Here is a 10,203-nt window from a genome sequence, read left to right on the forward strand (position 1 = left end):
GAATTGGGCAAGTAGAAGCCAATGATCTATCAAGACAGCAAGAACAAATAAAACAAAGTCAAAAGACTGATAAAATAGAAGGAAACATGAAATATCTCAATGAGAAACTGACAGATCAAAAAAACAGGTCTAGAAGAGACAATCTGAAAATCATTGGTCTTCCTGAAAAAGCAGAAATTAATAGAAATTTGGACTCCATACTAAAAGAAATTATTCAGCAAAATTGCCCTGAAGTTCTACAACAAGAAGGCAAAATAGACATTGAAAGGATCCATAGATCACCCTCTACACTAGACCCTGAAAAGACAACTCCCAGGAATGTAATAGCCAAATTCAAGAGCTTCCAAGTAAAAGAAAAAAATTTTACAAGAAGCCAGAAAGAGACAATTCAGATATCAAGAAGCACCAATCAGGCTCACACAGGATCTGGCAGCCTCCACACTAAAAGACCGCAAGGCTTAGAATATGATATTCAGAAAGGCAAGAGAACTAGGTTTACAACCAAGGATCACGTACCCATCAAAACTGACTTTATTCTTCCAGGGGAAAGTTTAGGCATTCAACAAGATAGAAAAGTTCCAAGCATTTGCACAGAAAAGACTAGGACTAAATGGAAAGTGTGATATCCAACCACAAAAATCAAGAGAAACATGAAAAGGTAAATATGAAATAGAAGGGAAAGTAAGAAAACTCATATTTTTTAAATTTGCCTCTTTAAGGGCTTCAATAAGATCTAATTATTGGTACTCCTATGTGCAGAAATGTTATGTATAATTCTCTGTAGTGAACTCTGCTCACCATTATAGCATTCACTATTATAATAATTAGAAGAATTATTCATAGGGAGAGGTTGGAATACTGAATGGTCTAAGATGATTTGGATGTGAGGGAAAGAGGGGGGGTGAATAGTAGAGGACACCAAGAGAATCTTGAAGGAATAAGAAAAATAGGATATTCTATTACACACAAAGAGGGCATGGGAAGGGGAAGGGATGAATACTATTATAAGAAGGAGAGGAAGAGAGCATTAAGAGGTAATATTCAAACCTTACTCTCAGTGTAATTAACCCTGAGAGGGAAGAGTAACTATATCCATTGGGATATAAAACTCTATCTAACCCTACTGAGAAAGTCAGAAGGGATAAACCAAGGGGAGCAGGGGAGAGGGGAGGTCAAAAAAGAGAGGGGAGAAGAAGGGGGAGGGAATTCATTAGGCCTTAAAAATTAAAATAGGGGAATAATAAGGGAGGGAGTAAAAAGGGAAGTAAATCAAGGGAGGTGACAAGGGTTACTGGCTTAAAGCAAACCACTGGTTTAAAAGGAAATAGTGTAAGAAGAAGGAATAGAACTAGGGGAGGATACCAAAATGTCAGTGAATACACAACTGATAATTATAACTCTGAATGTGAATGGGATGAACTCACCCATTAAACAGAAGCAAATAGCAGAGTGGATCAGAAACCAAAATCCTAACATATATTGTCTACAAGAAACACATATGAGGCGGGTAGACATACACAAGTTTAAAATAAAGGGCTTGAGCAAAATCTTTTGGGCTTCAAATGAGAAAAAGAAGGCAAGAGTGGCAATTGTGATTTCTGATAAAGCCAAAGTAAAAATAGATATGATTAAAAAAGACAGGGAAGGTAATTACATCCTGATAAAAGGCAGTAGAGACAATGAGGAAATAACATTGCTCAATATGTATGCACCAAATGGTATAGCATCCAAATTTGTAAAGGAGAAACTGGTAGAGCTCAAGAAGGAAATAGATAGTAAAACCATACTAGTGGGAGATCTAAATATTCCTCTTTCAGATCTAAATAAATCAAACCAAAAAATAAATAAGAAAGAGGTTAGAGAGGTGAATGAAGTCCTAGAAAAATTAGATTTAATTGATATGTGGAGAAAAATAAATAGGGACAAAAAGGAATACACCTTCTTTTCAGCTGCACATGGTATATTCACAAAGATTGACCATGTAATAGGGTATATAATCATTGCAAACAAATACAAAAGAGCAAAAATAATAAATGTAACTTCTCAGATCATAATGCAATAAAAATAGTAATTAGTAAGGGCACCTGGACAGGCAAATAAAAAACTAATTGGAAATTAAATAATATGATTCTCCAAAACCAGCTAGTCAAAGAAGAAATCATAGAAACAATCAACAATTTCATTGAAGAGAATGACAATGATGAGACATCCTACCAAACTCTGTGGGATGCAGCCAAGGCAGTACTCAGGGGGAAATTTATATCCTTGCATGCATATATTAACAAATTAGGGAGGGCAGAGATTAATGAATTGGGCATGCAAGTTAAAAAATTAGAAAGCGAGCAAATTAAAAATCCCCAGATGAAAACTAAATTAGAAATACTAAAAATCAAGGGAGAAATTAATAAAATCAAAAGTAAAAGAACTATTGAATTAATAAATAAGACTAAAAACGGGTATTTTGAAAAAACAGATAAAACAGACAAAGTACTGGTCAATCTAATAAAAAAGAAATGAAGAAAACCAAATTGACAGTATCAAAGATGAAAAGGGAGACCTCACCTCTAATGAAGGGGAAATTAAGGCAATCATTAGAAACTATTTCGTCCAATTATATGGCAATAAATATAGCAATCCAAGAGATATGGATGAATATTTACAAAAATATAAATTGCCTAGATGAACAGCAGAAGAAATAGAATACCTAAATAATCCCATATCAGAAAAAGAAATCGAACAAGCCATCAAAGAACTCCCTAAGAAAAAATCTCCAGGGCCTGATGGATTCACAAGTGAATTCTATCAGACATTCAAAGAACAACTAATCCCAATACTACACAAATTATTTGATATAATAAACAAAGAAGGAGTCCTACCAAATTCCTTTTATGACACAAATATGGTACTGATTCCAAAGCCAGGTAGATCAAAAACAGAGAAAGAAAACTACAGACCAATCTCCCTAATGAACATAGATGCAAAAATCTTAAATAGAATACTAGCAAAGAGACTCCAGCAAGTGATCAAAAGGATTATCCACCATGATCAAGTGGGATTTATACCAGGAATGCAAGGATGGTTCAACATTAGGAAAACTATCCACATAATTGACCATATCAACAATCTAACAAACAAAAATCACATGATTATCTCAATAGATGCTGAAAAAGTCTTTGACAAAATACAGCATCCATTCCTATTTAAAACACTGGAAAGTATAGGAATAGAAGAACCTTTCCTAAAAATAATAAACAGTATATACCTAAAACCATCAACAAACATCATATGCAATGGGGATAAATTATAAGCCTTTCCAATAAGATCAGGGGTGAAACAAGTATGCCCATTATCTCTTCTATTATTTAACATTGTACTAGAAACACTAGCAGTAGCAATTAGAGAAGAAGAAAAAGAAATTGAGAGTATTAAAATAGGCAATGAGGAGACTAAGCTATCACTCTTTGCAGATGATATGATGGTCTACTTAAAAAATCCTAGAGAATCAACTAAGAAGCTCGTAGAAATAATCAACAACTTTAGTAAAGTTGCAGGATACAAAATAAATGCACATAAATCATCAGCATTTCTATATATTTCCAACACATCAAAGCAGCAAGAGGTAGAAAGAGAAACACCATTTAAAATCACCCTAGACAATATAAAATACTTGGGAATCTATCTACCAAAACAAACACAGCAATTATATGAAAACAACTACAAAACACTTTCCAAACAAATAAAACTGGATCTAAACAATTGGAAAGCCATTGATTGCTCATGGGTAGGATGAGCTAACATAAGAAAAATGACCATTCTACCCAAATTAATTTACCTATTTAGCGCCATACCTATCAAACTACCAAAAAACTTCTTTACTGAATTAGAAAAAATTATAACAAAGTTCATTTGGAAGAATAAAAGATCAAGAATATCAAGGGAAATAATGAAAAAAAATGTGAAGGAAGGGGGCCTAGCAGTACCAGATATTAAACTATACTATAAAGCAGCAGTCATCAAAACAATATGGTACTGGCTAAGAGACAGAAGGGAGGATCAGTGGAATAGACTTGGGGTAAGTGACATCAACAAGACAGTGTATGATAAACCCAAAGATCCCAACTTTTGGGACATGAATCCACTATTTGACAAAAACTGTTGGGAAATTTGGAAAACAATATGGGAGAGATTAGGTTTAGATCAACATCTCACACTCTACACCAAGATAAATTCAGAATGGGTGAATGACTTGAATATAAAGAGGGAAACTATAAATAAGTTAAGTGAACACAGAATAGTATACTAGTCAGATCTGTGGGAAAGGAAAGATTTTAAAACCAAGCAAGAGTTAGAGAAAATTACAAAATGTAAATTAAATGGTTTTGATTATATTAAACTAAAAGGCTTTTGTACAAACAAAAACAACGTAGTCAAAATCAGAAGGGAAACAACAAATTGGGAAAAAATCTTTATAACAAAAAACTCTGACAGGGGTCTAATTACTCAAATATACAAGGAGTTAAATCAATTGTATTAAAAAATCAAGCCATTCCCCAACTGATAAATAGGCAAGAGACATGAATAGGCAATTTTCAGGTAAAGAAATCCAAAGTATCAATAAGCACATGAGAAAGTGTTCTAAATCTCTAATAATTAGAGAAATGCAAATCAAAACAACTCTGAGGTATCACCTCACAGCTAGCAGATTGGCTAAAATGAAAGAAGGGGAGAATAATGATTGTTGGAGGGGATGTGGCAAAATTGGGACATTGCTGGTGGAGTTGTGAACTGATCCAACCATTCTGGCTGGCAATTTGGAACTATGCTCAAAGGTCTATAAAAGAATGCCTGCCCTTTGATCCAGCCATACCATTGTTGGTTTGTACCCCAAAGAGATCATAGATAAACAGACTTGTACGAAAATATTTATAGCTGTGCTTTTTGTGGTGGCAAAGAACTGGAAAAGGAGAGAATGTCCTTCAATTGGGGAATGGCTGAACAAATTGTGGTATATGCTGGTGATGGAATACTATTGTGCTAAAAGGAATAATAAACTAGAGGAGTTCCAGGTGAACTGGAAAGACCTCCAGGAACTGATGCAGAGCGAAAGGAGCAGAGCCAGAAGAACATTGTACACAGAGACTGATATACTATGGTAAAATCGAATGAAATAGACTTCTGTACCAGCAGCAATGCAAAGACCCAGGACAGCTCTGAGGGATTTATGGTAAAGAATGCTACCCACATTCAGAGGAAGGACTGCAGGAGAGGAAACGTAAGAAAAACAACTGCTTGAACGCATGGATTGGGGTGGACATGATTGGGGATGTAGACTTGAAACTACCACACCAATGCAACTATCAACAATTTGGAAATAGGTCTTGATCAATGACACATGATAAAACCAGTGGAAATGTGCGTTGGCCATGGGTGGAGAGGGGGTGCGGGGGGTGAAGGGGAAAGTAGGAGCATGAATCATGTAGCCATGTTAAAAACAAATATTAATAAATGTTTAAAAAACAAACAAATAAATAAATAGAATAAAATCACCCTAGATAATATAAAATTCTTAGGAATCTATCTATCAAAACAAACAGAGGAATTATACAAAAACAACTACAAAACACTTTCCAAACAATTAAAACTAGATCTAAACAATTGGAAAAACATTGATTGCTCATGGGTAAGACGAGCTAACATAAGAAAAATGACCATTTTACCCAAATTAATTTACCTATTTAGCGCCCTACCTATCAAACTACCAAAAAACTTTTTCACTGAATTAGGGAAAACTATAACAAAGTTCATTTGGAATAACAAAAGATCAAGAATATCAAGGGAAATAATGAAAAAAAATGTGAAGGAAGGGGGCCCAGCAGTACCAGATATAGAACTGCAGGAGAGGAAACAGAAGAAAATCAACTGCTTGAATACATGGGTTGATGAGGACATGATTGGGGATCGAAAGTACCACACCAATGCAACTATTAACAATTTGGAAATTGGTCTTGATTAATGACACATGTTAAAACCAGTGGAAATGCATATCAGCCAAGGGAGGTGGGGAGGTTGGGGGGTGAAGGGGAAAGTAAGAGCATAAATCATGTAACCATGTTAACTTTTCTAAAATATAAATATTAATAAATGTTTAAAAAAAAACAAAACACCATCCATATCCAGAGAAAGAACTGTGGGAATAGAAACACAGAAGAAAAACATATGATTGATCATGTGGTTTGATGGGGATATGATAGGAGTTTTGACATTAAAAGATCACTTTATTGCAAATATGAATAATATGTAAATAGATTTTGAATAACAATACATGTATAACCCAATGGAATTGCTCATCAGCTCCGGGAGGGGGAAGGAAGAGGGGTGGGAAAAATCATGAATCATGTAACCATGGAAAAATATTCTAAATAAATAAATAATTTTTAAAAGGACGAAAAGACTTATAAAATAAAGAAAAGGAAGTTCCTAGAATTTAAAAAAATAAAAAATAAAAAGTCTTTTCTTTTTGCCTTAGTATCAATTCTAAGACAGAAGAACAGGAAGAGAGCATCTAGGTGTCAACTTGGGAAAACATAGAACACTAAAATGGTCAGAAAAACCAAATCTTTAATCAGGTAAGAGATAGGTTCTTAATATTTGGCCACCACACAGAGTCAAGAGCTAAATACAACACAGAGCCAAAACTCTGGGACTCTGGGAACATTGTCTCTGAGATAATCACTGCCAAAGATGATTCTCCAAAGAATAACAGACTAGGGCTCTTATATACCTTTTCGGGGAACAAAGGGCAGGGAAGAATGATTGATTAGCTCCACATTGGATACAAGGAAGGGAAGAGGACAGGACTTGACTGACTGGAAGAGACTGATGTTTTACACTAGCTACAAAAAGATGTTTCCAGCCAGGGACTGAATGACCCAGTTAATGTCAATAAATTTAAAAAACAAAAGAAGGATACCTAAGGCTTGATTGACTACTAATCTTGTTTAAACTGGGATCATGAAGTACCTCAAAGTTTAGTTCAGAGGTAGGGTCAGTCAGGTCAGTCAGGTCAGTCAGGGACTTCCCCCCAAGGCAAGTTCCTAAAGGACAAGGGGCAAATTTGGGTTTTCCGGAAATAAAGTTGACATAGGCAATTGGGGTTATATGACTTGCCCAACTAGACACAAGTAGGAATAGGCAGTGTCTGAGGCCAGATTTGAACTCAGATCCTTTCAATTCCAGACTTGGTGCTCAATCTACTGTGTTTCCCAGCTGTCCTGTTGCTCAATCTTAAAGAGTTACCTGGAGGCACTGAGAGGTTAAGTGGGATCACACAGCAAATATGCATGACAGGCAATGCTTGAAACCACTTCTTCCTAACTTGAAGGCCAACACTCTGTCCTCTACAACACCATATCTTTCTGTGATTCAAATCAATACAATACCATAGTTCCAGTCATTTTGCCCTCTGAGATCTTGATTATGCTATTTCCCAAAACTTAATTTAAAAATTCTCAGACTCTGGCCAAATGACCCAGGTAAAGGATTTCCTTATTCCTTTCGTTAACTCTATGATTAAACCATATTTCCAGATACTTTTCTTCTGAGCGAGGAAATACCTGAAATTGAAGGAAGTTCCTCATTTCGAGTTTCTTTCAACATCCGGAGGCCCAAAGAAAATTCTTTTCTTCATTTCTTTGGCATATTGGGTCCAGTTCCCTCTTCTTTCTCCAGCTGTTTCTCAAATGTTTTAATTTGAAAACTCTATTGATGTTGTAATATATACTTTTTGGTTAGTCACTGGTACTTCATAAAAAACTATTGGGGAGAGGAAAGAGAGATCAGCTTTTAGTAGAGGGTTAAATTGAGAATATGGAACTGAAGGCTAGGAGAGTGTAAGATGTTACCTCCTTTCTGTACCTCTGCTATTTCCCTCTTCTCCATGCCTGTGGGTAGCATCATTACCTTGTTCTAGTAATGAAGATCTAACTGGATAAGAAGATGCCTCTTATCCAAAAGTTAGCAGAAGAGGTAGCAACAGGACCCCAAGTTTCCTGTGCTGTTAAACACTACTGGTTAGTCTCCAATTTAATAAGTTCTTTAGAATCGTAACCTGTATAACCAGCATAAGTTACATCTGAGCTCTTGACTGACACAGACCCAAATTCTATCCTGAGGTTATATTATTCTTGTAATGGGGACAGGTTTGTTGTGGAGCACCTCTGGAGGTGTCGCCTTAAGGAGAGACTGGAAGATCTGCCTCTGGGAGAGTCATGAAAACACGTAATAGAAGTACCTTGGATTAAATCTGTAGTATGTATATCAACATATTCTGCAACTTGTTCCAGTCAGTTAATCATGTGGTAAGTAGGAGATCCTTTGCAGATGCATTCAAAATGGCCTAGCAGACCAGAGCCTCTGATGTTTTGTTTTCTCTTTATCTCCTTGTTCTTGGCTTGACCCCTTTGCTGATAGCCTCCAAATGTTCAGGTCATTCAGACTGTTGAGGGGCACAATTAGTGGTATAATCAATTTTCAGGATCTATCCTTTCTGGAAAGATAATGTTGTAAGGAAAGAGAACTTGACCCTTATCCTTAATGAGGCTGACATGTAGTCCCATAAAAATATGCAATAGACCACTAGTCTAAATATTCTGGAAAGAAATTTAGAACTATAACCAAAAAAAAAAAAACCCAACAATTAAACTGTGCATAATCTTTGATCCAGCAACAATGCTGCTAGATTTATACCCCAAGGAGATCAAAGAAAAAGGAACCATATGTAAAAAAATATAGAGCAGCTCTTTTTGTGGTAGCAGAATTGGAAACTGAGGAGATATGAAACTGAGATCAATTGGGGAATGGCTGAACCAGTTAGGATACATTAATGTAATGGAATACTATTGTGCTATAAGAAATGGTAAAAGGGAATAGTTTCGGAAGAACCGGTGATGATTTATATGAACAGATACAAAATTAATTGAGTGGGACTAAGAAAACAATTTACACAGTAACAAAAATATTGTAAAGATAATCAGTTGTGAAAGACTTAATAACTCTGATCAGTATGATGATCTACCACAACTCCAAAGGACTCCTGATGTAAAATGCTATCTCTTTCTTTGTTTTTTGAGTGCAGATTGAGGCATTTCTCCCCCCTTTAGTTTCCTTGCTTCCCCTAACCTCAAACATAGCTAATATAGAAATATGTCTTTTATGGCTTCATATGTATTGTATTATATTTCTTGCTTTATCGATGGAGGGAGTGGAGAGAACTTGGAACTGAAAATAAAAATAAAATAAAAAATACTTCTTCCAGTATGGATGGTTCCTGGGATCTGATTACACCAACAGTGGAGCACTCAACAGCTCGAAAGTCATGGGATTACTGCTACCATCACTCTTATCTTCAGCATATAGTTCAAAATTCTCTCTTGCTGCCATTAGAAAGATCTCTTTACCTCCAACCTGAAGACATAATATGGAAGTTCTTCTATACATCTCATAGTGCTTCTTCCTCTTTTCTTCTTCCTCTTACCAGTGTTTCCTACTCTCCTAAGCAACAACTTCTAAGTGTTTTTTTTAACCCAGTGCACTCTGTGAAATGGAATCTTTCCCCATTATCATCATATTTTGCTACACATTTTGCACACTATTGTCTCTTGCCTTCTTTCCTTGCTCTTGTGAAAAGATTAGGAAAAGGAGATAAAAGGCAGTATCCAATTCATGATTCTTTTCACCAGGGAGTCTAATTCCCTAATGGGAAATAAATGGTTGTAGAGTCCCAACCATTCTCCAGAGCTATTTCAAAGAACAACAAATTGCTCAGACTTTACATGAGATGAGTTTCTACTAGTCTGCTATCTTGTGTTTCCCCTGGACAAGAAGATTTCATACCATTATTCTATGCTCTAGATAGGGTTCCTAACAACAAAGTAAACACCATACCTTTATGCTCCTCTGAGTTGAGGTCATAGGCAAGGGTCTGATCTCAGCTAACCTTTCAAATAAGGTATTGGATATAAGCTGTTATATATGCCCAGTTCTTGAAGACTCCAAAGCATAGGTCAAAGAGAGCCATGACTCATGGCTAAACCTGTTGTAAAGTCTGTATTGTCTTTACTAGTGGCGTAATGGGCAAACAAAAGAAAGCCTACATATAGAATCCACTAAGGCTTCTCCCAGAGTCTAAGCATTCCCAAACTAATC

This window comes from Gracilinanus agilis, chromosome 1 (genome assembly GCF_016433145.1).
Source record: "Gracilinanus agilis isolate LMUSP501 chromosome 1, AgileGrace, whole genome shotgun sequence".
Taxonomy (NCBI): domain Eukaryota; kingdom Metazoa; phylum Chordata; class Mammalia; order Didelphimorphia; family Didelphidae; genus Gracilinanus; species Gracilinanus agilis.